This window comes from Chionomys nivalis, chromosome 11, assembly GCF_950005125.1.
Source record: "Chionomys nivalis chromosome 11, mChiNiv1.1, whole genome shotgun sequence".
Classification (NCBI taxonomy): Eukaryota; Metazoa; Chordata; class Mammalia; order Rodentia; family Cricetidae; genus Chionomys; species Chionomys nivalis.
Window position 1 is genome coordinate 31,465,344 of NC_080096.1, and position 14,912 is coordinate 31,480,255.

Sequence of the window (14,912 nt, forward strand, 5' to 3'; positions counted from 1 at the left end):
GCAAAAGACAGTAGCCAACACTGGTTGCATTCTTAGTACACACCAGACACTCCTCTACTTCAGCAACCAACTTAACGTGGTGTGTGTGTGAGTGTGTGAGTGTGTATGAGAGAGAGAGAGACAGTGAGAGAGAGAGAGAGAGAGAGAGAGAGAAGAGGGGGGAGAGAGGGGGAGAGAGTGTGTGTGTGTGAGAGAGAGACAGAGAGAGACACAGAGAGACAGAGAGAGAGAGAGAGATACAAGCACACATGTGTGTGGGGGGGGCTAGAGGAGGATATGGAGTGCCCAGCTCTATCACTGTCTTATTCTTTTGAGACAGGGTCTCTCACTGAAACTAGAGCTAGGCTGATGGTCAGCAAGCTCCTGAGATCCTACCATCTTTGACGCCCACAGAGCTGGGATAGTAGGCCTCTGCATGGCCCGGTCCAGCTTTTTCTGAGTGCTCAGGACTGAATTCAGGTCCTCATGTTTGTATAGCCACCTCTCTAACCTGAACAGCTTCTTCTTCTTCTTCTTCTTCTTCTTCTTCTTCTTCTTCTTCTTCTTCTTCTTCTTCTTCTTCTTCTTCTTCTTCTTCTTCTTCTTCTTCTTCTTCTCCTCCTCCTCCTCCTCCTCCTCCTCCTCCTCCTCCTCCTCTTCTTCTTCTTCTTCTTCTTCTTCTTTCTTCTCCCTCTCCCTCTCCCTCTCCCTCTCCCTCTCCTTCTCCTTCTTCTTCTTTTTTAAGACAGGGTTTTCCTGTGTAACCCTGACTGTCCTGGAACTCACGCTTTAGACCAGATTGGCTCTGACTCATAGAGATCTGCTTGCCTTTACCTCCCAAGTGCTGGCATTAAAGTTATGGACCACCACTACCTGGCTATGAATATCTTTTAAGTCTCTCTCTCCTTTAAGCACAGGGGCCCCTGTAGCCTAGGGCAGCCTTAAATTCCCTGTGTGGCTAAGGATGACATTGATCTCCTGGTTCTCCTGCCTCTACATCCCTAGTCAGCATCAAACGTTTTGTTTTTGTTTTTGTTTTTTTAAGCCACACAATAACCCAATGAAGGCACAGGAGTGTGCTGTTATTCTCGCTTTACAGGCAAGGCTATGGAGTCCAGGGAAGTTAGTCATTTGCTCAGCTTATAAACACACAGAGTACAAACTCAAACAGTGGGTCAGGCGGATGGAGTCTGGAGATCATGAGATGGATCATGAGTTCCTAGAAGACGAAAGGTAAGGGGGCCCTAGACTGCTGATGCCCAATGGAGGGACGAGGAAGAGGCAGAGGGAAGTTGTCCTGAGGAGCTAGGAGGAATCGCTGTGGTTGTGTGAGCTATGAGGTCCTAGAGGGTATAGGGCGGCAAGGGCTGCATAAGGGCGTGTGTGTGCAGCGGGTGCTGGAGTGTATTTGTGTGTGCTAGGGTGCTTGTGCTTGCTTGTGTCCATGCCATACTGTGTTGTCTGTATGTCTTTGTGTGGGAGCGAGAGAGAGAGAGAGAGAGAGAGAGAACGCACGCATGAGAGCAGCTGAGCATGTGTCCCTGTGCTGTGGGTGTGCGCCGCGGTGTTCCTACCACCGCTGGGGCCCCAGGAAGTTGTCGAAACCCATCAGCCTGGCCGAGGGTGAGGGGTCTCTGGTCTTGGCTTCAGAAGTTGGATGGGCACACATCAAAGGCAGCCTGAGCCCGGGGTCAGTGAGGCAGAATAATTTAACGAGGCTGCAGGAGAGAGACTTGGCTGCTGGGGGGTGGGAAGGATGCCAATCTGTGGCTAGGGCTACTCCCAGGTCCCTCAGCTCAGCGTCTGAGGGCTGTGTGGGCTGCAGAGGGAGAAGGCTGGCTGCTCTGTGAGCTTGAAAGCTCCACCCTTATGCCCTCCCTGTGCACTGGGAAAACGGCATCTGAACCAGGGATGCCAATCTGGTCTCCAGGAGTCTCAAAGGACTGCAGGAGAACATGCACACCATAGCTGAAGTGTTTGTGACACTTTGATAAGATGTGGAATGCACAGAAAATCATTTTAGACCTGTTGACCTAGTTCACTGGCCTTCCTTATAGAGGCAAAACTCAGAACCAGAGCGAGGCAGGGAATTCCCTAAGGCCATTCAGCAGAATGGAGATCAGACTAAGAATCCAGAGCTCCTGAGTCTATGTCCAGTGACCTTTCCACACTGTAGGACCAAGACCATAAGTCATCAACATGGTTGAATGACAGGCTGCTAATTTGGTGGCCTCTCTTGTGCTCTGGCCATTCTCTTTCCCTTAATTTGTAGAATGGGGGCTGCTTCCCTGGTTCCCACACCCAAGGGGCTTGCCAAGCAGTCTAAGAATAGAGGCCAAATGGGGGCATTTCCTCATCTTCCCAGACAGAAGTGTGTGTGTATGTGTGTGTGTGGGGGTATGTGTGTACATGTGTGTGCTGTGTATGTGTGTACGTATGTGTATGTGTGCACGTGCGTGTGCATGTTTGTGTTGTCATGTTCTTTTGGAGGGCCTTAGACCAGAAAGAGAAATATGGGGGGACCCAGCCTAGCCAGTTTTGCCTTCTAGATGTGCATAGAAAGGGGCAGTTTAGGGGTACGGTAGGAGGAGAGGTAAAGATGAAGGGTTGGCCGAACACAGAGTGGATTTTGCTAGGAAATGCTTGTCACAGGGCTAGGCTAGGAAGAGTCCTCTCAGTCCAGTGGCGATAGTGAACTCCTGGAAGTTCTTGTGACCAGTATTTCCTCCTGTGGGTTCTCAGGTCTATATGTAGAGACTGACCCGAAACTCTCAGCAACTTGGCTTCCTCCAGATCAGCTAGAACTGCTGTTCTCAACCTGTGGGTCGCAACCCCTTGTAGGGACTTTGAGTGACCCTTTCATAGAGGTCACCTAAGACCAATGGCAAGCACAGACATTTACATTACAATTCACAACAGTAACAAAAGTATATTTATGAAGTAGCAACAAAAATAATTTTATGGTTGGGTGTAGTTGGATGTTTCTCTCCCTCCCGTCAGTTCTCAAATAACTGACTCAGAGGCTGAATATGAATTATAACTAGCTCTTACATTTTAAGTTAACCCATATTCCTTTTTTACGCTCTGCCATGTGGCGGTACCCTTATTAGCATGGTGCATTCACTTTGTGTTCCCTCTGGGTCTGACTGGTGACTTCCTTCTCCTTCCAATCATCCTCAGTTTGGTCACCTGCCCCCACCCCAACCTATACTTTCTGCCTGGCCACTGGCCAATCAGGGTTTTACTAAAACCAATTCGAGTGACAAATCTTTACAGTGTCCAAGAGGATTATTTCTCAGCCAGGTGGGAGTCACTACAACGTGAGGAACTGTACTAAAGGGTCACAGCTTTAGGAGGGTTGAGAGCCGCTGCTCTTGATCCTGGGTTTAGGTTATAGAATCTGGAACCTGAACCACAATTCAAGGTCTACCACCCCTGAGGTCAGCCCAACTGAAGGGGCTGTATGGCTACCTAGGACTGACAGGGACTCTTGACTGAAGGCTTCAGACTGAGCCAGGAGTCTCCAGGCAGATACAGACCACTGGCTGACCCGCATTGGTCCCCTTCACTCTCCTGCACTGCTTGCCTGGCACCCAACACACTAGAATTTGAAATCCCTAAACCTGAGCTCTCCAGAGTCAGCATGGATGGTGTGATGTGTCATAATGTCACATATAGTAGTAACTGGTAAGTGCCGAATGGTGGCCTCAGAGTGGCCTCAACTCTTGTACTCTGGACTCTAATCCATACTTAAGCTGCTCCACGAAACAACACCCCCTGCCTGAAAACTTCTTAGTGAACTCTCAAGAGGCCTCACCTCTCATTCAACTTTGCTGTTCTTCATCTATGTTCATCGAGAAGATTGACAGCTGGACCTGGCCAGGAGCTAGGTTTTGAGAGTCCTTAGTATCTGGTATGTTCATATGCGTCAGTCACTCAGAAAGACTTACTTGGCCCAAATAACCCATCTCAACATGTCACTCAATAGTTTGAGTTAGCTGACTCACTCAGTTTTATAAAACCCATCAGTGATTTGGGGTGTTTTGCTCTTAAGTCTGGGCACCTCGACCCTTCTCTTCAGAGGGTGGGGAACCTGCCTTATGACTCAAGAACCGGTCCTTTGAGCGAGGAGAGTCCATAGCAGGGCTCCGGGCAGAAGACAAACAGCAAACAAGACAAGACCAGCCCTGCTGCCAGCGGAGCCTGGCTACCCTGGGCTTATGACTTGGCACTTTTTGGGACTACCTGTTGGCTTAGCCAAGATGATGTAGCGTGAGTTGCCTGAACCTGTGAGGAACTGCTGTCGGCTCACATTTTCCGGGGATGTTAAATGGCAGAGCCAGCGTGCATCCTTCAGGCATGGTGGTGCATACTTTTAATCCCAGCATTCAGGAGGCAGAAGCAGATAGATCTCTGTGAGTTCAAGACCAGCTTGGTCTACATAGCAAATTCCAGGACAGTCAGAGTGGCATAGAGAGAGCCTGTCTCAGGTAAAGAAAACCTCCCTCGCAAACCACCTGAGGGTGTAGCATCTACCAGAGTCTGTCCTCAATTGTGTCAGAACAGGCATAGCTTCCCCTTCTGCAGTAGGAGGTGGGGACATCTGATCCTGTGAGCGAGGGAACCTGGGTGTGTGCTGTGCATACGTGTGAGTGTAGAATTCGTGCGTAAGTGAGTTGACATAAATGGGTCTCATGTGTGGTCACACATATCTATCTACATATGTGTTTGTGTCTGTAGATGCTGAATGCGTGTGTGTGATGCTGCATGTGCAGTCATGCACTTGCAAGTGGATATATGTGAGGGGTAATTGGGTGTGGGCGTGGTGTATGTGTATCCACAGGCTTTGAGTCTCAGGTTAAAGTGTGTGGTGTGTGCTAGGCATACATGTGGCTATGTGACAATGGAGGTAGGGACTCTAGTTTTGGTTCTGCCATTTTGTAAGCCGAGAACAGAGACATATCCCTTTCTTTCTTTCTTTCTTTCTTTCTTTCTTTCTTTCTTTCTTTCTTTCTTCTTTCTTTCTTTCTTTCTTTCTTTCTTTCTTTCTTTCTTTCTTTCTTTCTTTCTTTCTTTCTTTCTTTCTTTCTTTCTTCCTGTGCAATGGCATGGTTAGGGCAAGGCCACTCTTTCCACTCCCTTCTAAGGTTTTGACAGTTAACTATAAGTTTAGGATCTGAGAGCAAGTATGAGAAAGGTGTGTGTCTCTGTGTGAACGGCAGGTGCTTCTGTGCAAAGCTCACGACCCTGACTTCTGATTCTGTACTTAGCATCTGTGTAGCCTCACATCCTTTTCTGAGCCTCAGTTTCCCTTTCTGTCAAACGAGGCTAACAATTCCTACAAGGCTGTTTGGAAAGCCAGAAATATTGCTTGCAAACCCCCTGGTGGAGAATCTGACCCAGAAACCTCTCTGTGAGGGTTTTGTGTGTATGTGCACATGCAGGCTTGCTCATGGGCATGGACGCTTGACTTGCCAGAGTGGCCTGGGGAGCCAGGCAACTGCTCCGTATGACTTGTGTTGTGTGCGGACTCCTCACCAGGAGAAGTGGAATCTGGCAGACACTCTCCTAGCTACCCAACCCAGCCCACGTGGCCTTCAGGACTTCCTGCCACTTCAGACTACTCATCACGTGGGTCCAGTGGCATGGAAAGGAGGATTGGTGTGGGCAGGAGACAGGCCCCCAAATCCGATTAGTGTCTACCCCACCATCCGGGGCATTAGAGACTAAAGAGATTCTTCTTAAAGGGTCACCTGCCCACATGGGATGGTGGCTCAGCCAAGCATGGGATCCCATGGCTATCCATCATGGGAGTTGGGAGTAAATAGGGCTATGATCTCAGCAAATTCCCAGCCTACAGAGAGAACAAGAAAAATCGGGCTTGACCTGGGACTGCTTGAGACATCGGAGCAAGGACAGCTCAAATCCTGGTTTGAAAAGGCACCTGTGTGGGGTGTATGGGTGTGGGTGTAGACTTCTCAGAACAGGAGGAGCCTGAGGGGTTGGGAGAGGGACAGGGGAGGGAAAGGAAAGACAAAGGCATTCTAGGGAAACAATCACTCTAGGAAGTGTGGGCAGGCTGGAGTGTCTGTGAGCGTGCAGGCTCCTACGAATGTTTGCACACACTCTAGTGAGAGGTGTCTGGGGAGCACTGAAGCTGGCTCTTCCAGAAGAAAACCAGAAGCAAGGAAAACAACTCTCTTCTGCTCAGAGTGAGGTCATGACTGCTACGGGCTTCAGCATGGGGGCTGCCTTCAGCTTTTGAGTTGAAGGATGTCAGACTAAGCTGCCCTGCTCCCTGCTTTTGCTTGTCCAGAGGGGTCTTAAGTTGGGATGGGGGACTGACTCGCAGTGATGTCTGCCTTCTAGTCTATGGTAGGGGCTGGGGCTAGCTAGCTACTACTACAGTTCTGTCTAGACCCCACACTATCTCAGAGTGTGTGATCACACCTGAACCTGATCCACCAGGGCAGATCCAAACCTGGAGCATGGAACACTTAGCTGGACCACAGCTCTGGATCACATACACTGACTGGGCTCCAATGCCTAAGCTACATACAGAGTGCCCCAGTGACCTGATGGAGGGAAAACACACCCCTGAGCAGAGATGGCGATCCTTGGACCAGACATATCAGCTAGGCTTCCATGGCATTTGTCTTTCTGGACTCAGACACTCTGCCAGGAGCCCCCACACAGAGGAGGATTCTCAACTCCCAAACTCAGCACTGAGATAAGATCCCAGCATCTGGACCTTGCACATCTGCACTAGCTTTCTCTAACTCGAACCTAGAATAGTCCGACCCAAAGGCCACCAGTCTCATCCAGAAAGCTCAGAGCTTGCCACACTGAAAACTGACCCACCCCCCCAGCTTGCCTCTGACCGCCTTTCCTGGATGAGCGCATCCCCAGAGCTCTCCGTAAGTTCTGAGACTTTTATGGAGCAATCCCTCATTTCTCAGGAAGCCCAGGGTAGGGGAAGGGGAAGGGGGGAAAGGCCCGGCCTACACCCTTCTACAGTGGTGCTGGGAATCTAACTCAGGCACCCAGCTGGAAATGGGCAGGAACAGCTAAGTGGGAACCTCCCTCAGAGACCCTGCTGTCCCTACACCACCCCAAACAGCCCACAGGGTGTTGGGCACCCCGCCAGGAAATCCAGTGTGAGCCCTTGAAGCTGCCTGGCCTGGCAGAGGTGGGGTGGGCACTGGCAACGTGACCCCAGGGCCCCCCTGGGACAAACTGGCCTCAGTACAAACCCAGTTGATCCCCTGGGGCTTCAAATCCCTTCCGGCTGACTGGGCAGCGGGCAGCATGGGAACGAATGGTGTGGCTGCGGGCATGTTGGATGTGGAGGTGGGGAGTCCATGAACAGAGAGCTCTCTGTTCCGGACAGGGCTTCCGAATTCCGGGTTAAGGAAAGGTTAATGTTTCCCAAGACAGGGAAACTGAGGCTAGGAAAAGCTGCGTTACCGGCTGATTCAGTCTAGCTCCGGGTTGAAGCCAGTGCACTAAGTTAGGCCTCATGATCAGCTGTGTATTTCCTTGAGAGTTAAGGTATCATTTTCCAATGTACAAACTAGAGATGGGAGGCTCAAAGGGTTGAACTAACGTGCGGAGCTGTTGAACTAACAGCTCCAGGGAGGTTCTGGCTCGGCCTGGAGGCACAGGTTGGTGTGTGGACCCTATTAATTCATTCAGCCAGTCTTTCGGGTGGCAAACATGGGGCTGACAGGGGGTGGTGGGGAGGGCAGCTAGGTGAGAGTAGAGGTGACAGAAGTAGAGAGGGGGTCGGAGAGAACCAAAGAGAGGACTGACAGATGTCCCTCTACTCTGTCAGTACAGATTGGGCCAAAACTGGAATGTCAGGTCCCAAAGGTAGGGCCACAGTGGGGGTGGTGTGCCAAGGTTCGCTCCAGCTCCTGGGAGCAGAATAAGGAATTCCAGCGAATTTTCTGGAATTAAGGAATGGTGCCGACTCTGTGCTGTGGTTGTCTGACCCTTGTCTCCCAGACCTCTGGGGGCTCAGGACCAGTCCACATTCCTTGTCTCGTGTTTGTTATACTTGAAACAGTTGCGGATGGCAGAGGCATGGTCTGGGGGTGTGTGTGAACGTGCATATTTGTGGTAGTCTTTTTTTTTTTTTTTTTTGGTGCGTGTCTTTGTGAAAGGGACTGCCATATCTTTGGAGCAATGGATGAATGTAGCCGTGCGGGTCTGGGACCCTTCACCTGTCTGACGTCTTTGTGATCACTCCTGACCCGTGCGTTTCTGGCCAAACCCTTATCTGGATGTCTTGCATACATCTGGGTTTCTGCCCCTATCCCTGCTTTTTCTCCAGCCCTAGCAGGGCCCTGGATGCCACTGTGTGTGCTGCCTGAATATGCAGAGGAATGTGGAGGGCAAGGGGAGAGGGGAGCACGTGGCCCGGGCTGCTGGCCCTGCTGGCTATGGAAAACTACTGAGGTCTGGAGCCGGGAAGGCCAGGCCAGCTCAGAGCCAAGCTTTTGCTTTTGCTCTTCCAGGCTCCTCCCACTCCTTTCTTGGCAGACAGGGGGCCAGCTGAGATGGGTCCTCCAGCAGACAAGAGAGCACAGCTTTTCCTCCCACCTCTAGCCAGATGGTTTGCCAGGCCTCTGCCCCTCCCTGGGCGTAGGCAACCCTGGGGGGAAAAGTGAAGGGTATGGGATTAGTTTTCTCTGAAGTCCTTCCCAGGCCTGACATTCTCTTCATTCTGTAAATGCTAAGGGACTTAAAAGGCCAACCCTACCTTTGTCTCCATGGCCTCCTGAAAGCAAGGATTCTAGACTCTCAGATCAAGAAGGTTCCTTGAGAATCTGGCTCCTATGTCTTCTATGCTCTCAGATCCACTGTCCCCAAAAGCCTGTCCCTCATCGTGACTCTTTTAGCACACTCAGGATACGGGAGCAGCGAAGTATATATCCTATCTAAGGGAGCCATCTTAGGGTTGGCAAGAGACTTGACTCTTGAGGGGTTCGCAGGTGTCCAGGATTATGTCCCCAGCTGGTACCTTGGGCAACTAAGGAGAGGGAACCTGAAATGACCCTATCCTATACTGATGAATATCTTGCATATCACCTTAGAACCTTCATCTGGCGATGGATCGAGGTAGAGACAGAGTCTCAATTTGGAGCAACGGTCTGAGCTCTTAAGGTCCAAATGAGGAGCAGAAGGAGGGAGAACATGAGCAAAGAATCAGGACCACGAGGGATGCACCCACCCACTGTGACAGTGGAACCGATTTATTGGGAGCCCACCAAGGCCAGCTGGTCTGGGACTGAATAAGCATGGGTTGATTCCGGACTCTCTGAGCATGGCGGTCAATGAAGGCTGATGAGAAGCCAAGGACAATGGCACTAGGTTTCGATCCTAATGCATGAACTGGCTTTGTGGGAGCTTAGCCTGTTTGGATGCTCACCTTTCTGGACGTAGATAGAAGGACCTTGGTCTTCCCGCAGGGCACGGAATTTGGACTGCTCTTCAGTATCGAGAGGGAGGGGGAATGGAGTTGGGGGAGGAGAAAAGGAGTGGGGAGAGGGGGAGGGAAGTGGGGGGAGGGGGCAATATTTGGGAGGAGGGGAGGGAAATGGGAAACGGGGAGCAGGTGGAAATTTTAATTAAAAAAGAAATAAATAAAAAATATAAAAGAAAAAAAAAAAAAAAAAAAAAAAAAAAAAAAAAGAAAAGACATTTTTTCTGGCTTGAAGGTTGGGAACCTTTTGATGTGTGGAGGTAGGGTGGACCTGATAAATACTCCGGATGGGGTGGGCTTAGGGGGCAGGTGAGGGGTGCAGTCAGGAGACAGAGGTGGGAAGGTAGCTGGAAAGAGTCTGAGCTACACAGAGGGGTCCCCAGAAGCCAGGAGGATGGAGGAGCTGTTACCCCGTGGTTGTTTTGCTCAGAGGCAGAAGAGCATGCAGCAGAGTGGGTAAGGGCAGATGCTCCATGCTCTGCAGACAGAGCCAGCTACGGAGTCCAGAGCTATGAATGCAGCTATGGATGCAAGCCTGGGTGGGAACCGTTGCTAACCGTGCAAACCTGACCGTGTCGCTTCAATACTCTGCGTCCCTTGTCTGAGCTGGTAATCTTCCTTCTTTCTCACTACTGTGAGATAAAGCCCTCAGCACCTGATGCGTAGGAAGTGCTCAGTCACAGTGGTGACGAAAGGCCTGGCACTTGGGTGCACACCTACAGTCCCAGCAGGAGGACCAGGAGGCCGAGGTCATCCTTGCTTGGTTGTAGACTAAGTCTGAGGCCAGCCTGGGCTACATGAGAACTTATTTCAAAATTGAGACCTTGTCTCAGAAACAAAATGAAATAAGGGTTTGGAGAGATGGGTCGGTGGCTCTGCTCTTGCAGAGGGCCCGGATTTGGTTCCCAGCACTCAAATGGCAGCTCACAGTCTACTTTAACTCTAGTTCCAGGGTATAGCTAACATTTCCTTCTGGCCTCCTCTGGCTCTGTATACACACAGTGCACTTGCATACACGTTTACAGAATACACTTACACATAAAATAAAAATAAATCTTGTTGGGCAGAGGTGGCACATGCCTTTAATCCCAGCACTTGGGAGGCAGAGGCAGGCAGAAGGCAGAGCAGCTGGATCTCTCTGAGTTCAAGGCCAGCCTGGTCTACAGAGTGAGTTCCAGGACAGCAAGGGCTACAAAGAGAAACCCTGTCTCAAAAAACAGAAACAAAAACAAACAAAAACCACCACAAACAAAAAACTTTAAAACAAATAAAACCAAAACCTCCAAACATCAAACCACTACCACAGCCTGTATTATTGACCGGTCCAGGATAAAGAAGTCAAATCAGGGGACCAGCAGGGAGCTGGTCCCTGGAGTTGAGTGTCTGGAGGTTGGTAATGATATCTCTGAATGAAGAAGGGGCTGGAGGAGTCCTCAGAGGGTTTGAGAAGAAGGTGAGAGAAAACGCCCATCAAGTGGCCCTGCATTTTGGCTCTGGATGGCCACACCTAGGAAGCCTGCTGTGCTTGGCAGAGTGTAGGCCTCATCCACATTTGCTTCCAGGCCCAGGGCTCCAGGAGGCAGACGGAGCTAATGTGGGAGTGAGGGCTTCTTTGGTGGTCGACAGTGTAGGTTTGGTTGGCATCATCTAAAGAGTCTAAAGAGAGAGGGGCTGGAGAGATGGCTCAGAGGTTAAGAGCACTGCTTGCTCTTCCAAAGGTCCTGAGTTCAATTCCCAGCAACCACATGGTGGCTCACAACCATCTGTAATGAGGTCTGGTGCCCTCTCCTGACCTGCAGGCGTACACACAGACAGAATATTGTATACATAATAAATAAATAAATAAATAAATATTAAAAAAAAAAAGAGTCTAAGGAGACAGGAATGGGCCCCAGGTACTCTTCCACAAGATTAGAACAGCACCCAGAGGAGCTGAGGAAACCCAGGTGGCTGCCAGTCAGAAGACTCCACCAGTTTGTCTCAAGGACTGCTGGACGTGGTAGCACACGCCTTTAGTCCCAGCTCTAGGCAGACAGAGACAAGTAGATCTCCGTGGGTTGGAGGCCAGCTGGTCTACATAGGACGCTCTAAGCCAGCCAGGGTTACACAGAGACTCCCTGCCTGGAGAGCTCTGAGTGATGCAGAGACAATGTGGAGACATCTGTGGAATCCTGTTGGTAGGCTCTGGCCAGCTGAGGAATTCACTGGGACATTGGGGAACGAAGCAGAGGCAGGACTCACCTCTGCCCAGAAGCATGGCTGAGGCCTAAGGAATGACTGGAGGCTGCGAGATTGTGAGTCTCCCGGTGAAGCAGGTTAGAGATTGTGCTCCCCATGGCTCAGGCAGAGGAACCGAAGGTCAGCAAGGCCAAAGGCCTTCACAAAGTCGCAGTTAGTGGAATGAACAGAGCATGATTCTTGCCTCTTAAAGCCATAATCTTTTAAGTGGAAAACAAAGCAACATAATACACATGTGAATTATTTGCCGTGGTCATAACAGCTAGACATGTTCCCTGGAGAATTCTAGAAACATACCCTGAAGAGGGCAGAAGAGGGTCCAGGTGATCACAAACCACCCGACATGGCCGTTGGAATCCAAACTCTGATCCTTATGACGGAGAAGCAAACACTCTGAACCCCCGAGCCATCTCTCTAAGCTGTGACTTCTAGTACTTTTGAGACACAGTGTCCCTGAAGAGCCTGAAACACAGTCCTCTTGCCCCTTGAGTGCTGGGGTTTCCGGCATGTGCCACCAAACCTGGCTGGAGCTTCTGCCCACGTGTGTATGTGAACGTACACTGAGCACTGAGATTGCTCCTGCTGTTTTGAGTCTTGTTTAACGTAGCAAATGCTTTTTTCACAGCCAGTTCTCTCTTGAGGAAACTGCTATTCTTTTAGCTCCCAGTATAATCAGGAAAACAAGATTCACTCGTGGGAAGCCACCCAATCACTGACAAGCAGGACAACGAGGCAGATGGACTCAGTCTGTTGACTCGTTAGGTCCTATTGACCCCTGACTTGCTATGGCCTTGGGATCACAGACTCTCAGAGGGTTATGGACAAACTTCTTTTTTATCTTTTTTTTTAAAAATATATTTATTTGTTATGTATACAATATTCTGTCTGTGTGTAATACATGCAGGCCAGAAGAGGGCACCAGACCCCATTACAGATGGTTGTGAGCCACCATGTGGTTGCTGGGAATTGAACTCAGGACCTTTGGAAGAGCAGGCAATGCTCTTAAACCTCTGAGCCATGTCTCCAGCCCCCCCCCTTTTTGTAAAGATTTATTTATTATGTACACAGTGTTCAGTCCCCATGTATGGCTGCAGGCCAGAAGAGGGTGCCAGATCTCATTACATATGGTTGTGAACCACCATGTGGGTTGCTGGGAATTGAACTCAGGACCTCTGCGGTCAGTGCTCTTAACCTCTGAGCCATCTCTCCAGCCCCATGGACGAACTTCTTTTTTTTTTTTTTTTTTTTTTTTACATTTTTTTAAATTTATTTATTATGTACACAATAGTCTGTCTGTATGTATGTCTGCAGGCCAGAAGAGGGCACCAGACCTCATTACAGATGGTTGTGAGCCATCATGTGGTTGCTGGGAATTGAACTCATTACCTTTGGTAGAGCAGGCAATGCTCTTAACCACTGAGCCATCTCTCCAGCCCCCCATGGACGAACTTCTTAAGGCAAATGTCCATTACTGTAAACCATGGCTTTTGTAGGAACTGAGTGTAAAACTGCTGTTTGCCTTGTAAGTCCTCAGTCTTGTGGAATTCCTTTGGGCCTCAGTTTCTTCATCTGAAAAATGGGAACCGTATTTTTCGTCTTTTGCCTGGTGAGAATCGAATCAAATCAGATCCACTATTTTGCTGTTTAAGAGAAGCTAATGTTTTGAAAATGTCTCACCATTTATCCATATCATCCCACTAACCTTATGGGGATTGTCAGTTCCACTAATTTATTTATCTACTTATTTATTTTTCTTTTTACCCATTTATTTATTTGTTTCTTTATATTTATTTAATTATTCCATAATTCCAGATAGGGAAACCACAGTTTGAAGAGATGAGGTCCTTAATCCAAGATCCAAAACGGTCTGCTGGGATTGAAGCCCAAATTTTTGAAACTGAAGCCATGGAGCTGCGCGCTGGCCCATGAGTGGGGAGCTGCCGCCCTCTGCTGGTCATTGTTGGTATATTCTGGGAGGGATGCGCAGACCTCTGTCTTGAGTAGAGGGGATGGCTGAGCCTAGAACAAGTCCTTTCAGCGGCGGGAAAGGACAAAAGCGTACTCACCCAACAGTTCTGGGCAGGCAGCGGGTAAATTCCAGGCTCCGTTCGCTCGCAAGTGAGTGTCCCACTTCAGGACTAATGGCCACTTTGCCAGCGTTGTAGCTCAAGTGTTAGACGGCTGTGGTTGCATTATTGTTATTTTAAAGATCTACAAATTCTTGTTTCTTAAAAAAAAATATTACTCTCGAAAAACAAAAAAAATTTACTTTATTACTGTGGCGTGTGTGTGCGTGCCGTGTGTGTGTGCGCGCGGGCGCGCATATTTGTGTATGTGGAGGTCAGATGATAACGGGGCTGCAGTCAGTTCTCCTACCATGTGGGTCCGGGAGATCTAACTCCAGTTATCAGGCTTGTCCCACAAGCGCCTTCTTCACCCACTGAGTGAGCCATGTCAGTGCCTCCACTGCTGTTTTTATTTTATTTTTTTCAATGTAATTCTGTATCTATGATAAAAGTTAAGGAAGAATTACAGAGGGGGAAAGGGGGGGAGGGGGGAGGGAGGAGAGGGGGAGAGGGGGAGAGAGGGAGAGAGAGAGAGAGAGAGGGAGAGAGGGAGAGAGAGAGACTGAGAGACTGAGAGAGAGAGGGAGACTGAGAGAGAGAGAGGGAGAGAGGGAGAGAGAGAGAGAGAGAGAGAGAGAGAGAGAGAGAGAGAGAGAGAGAGAGAGAGAGAGAGAGAGAGACGGGGGGGGGAGAGAGAGGGAGAGAGAGAGAGGGAGAGAGAGGGGGGGGAGAGGGAGAGAGGGAGAGAGAGAGAGAGAGGGGGGGAGAGGGAGAGAGGGAGAGAGAGTTTTGACAATCCTGGGGCAAGTTTTACTCTGGGCTGACACCCAGAGAACTTTTTTGTCTGTTGCTTCATTTTATAATTGCTGTAACCTTATGAGGAAGCTGCTTGTTTTTGTTTTCCACACCATCACTGAAACTCAAGGTCACCCGTCTTTTTGAAACCGGGCAACTTTCCAAGGCACTATGCTGCCACCCTGTGGCACTCTCGGGTGTTACTAAGTAGGGCCATAGCATTGCTCCCCACGGGATAGATCTCCAGGGCTTCCCCACTTCAAAGGTCGAGCGCTTCTTCCTTCACCGTGGAGGGGATGCTTGGAGGTATCAGATACAACTGGAAGCAAGAGCTTTCACAAAATGGA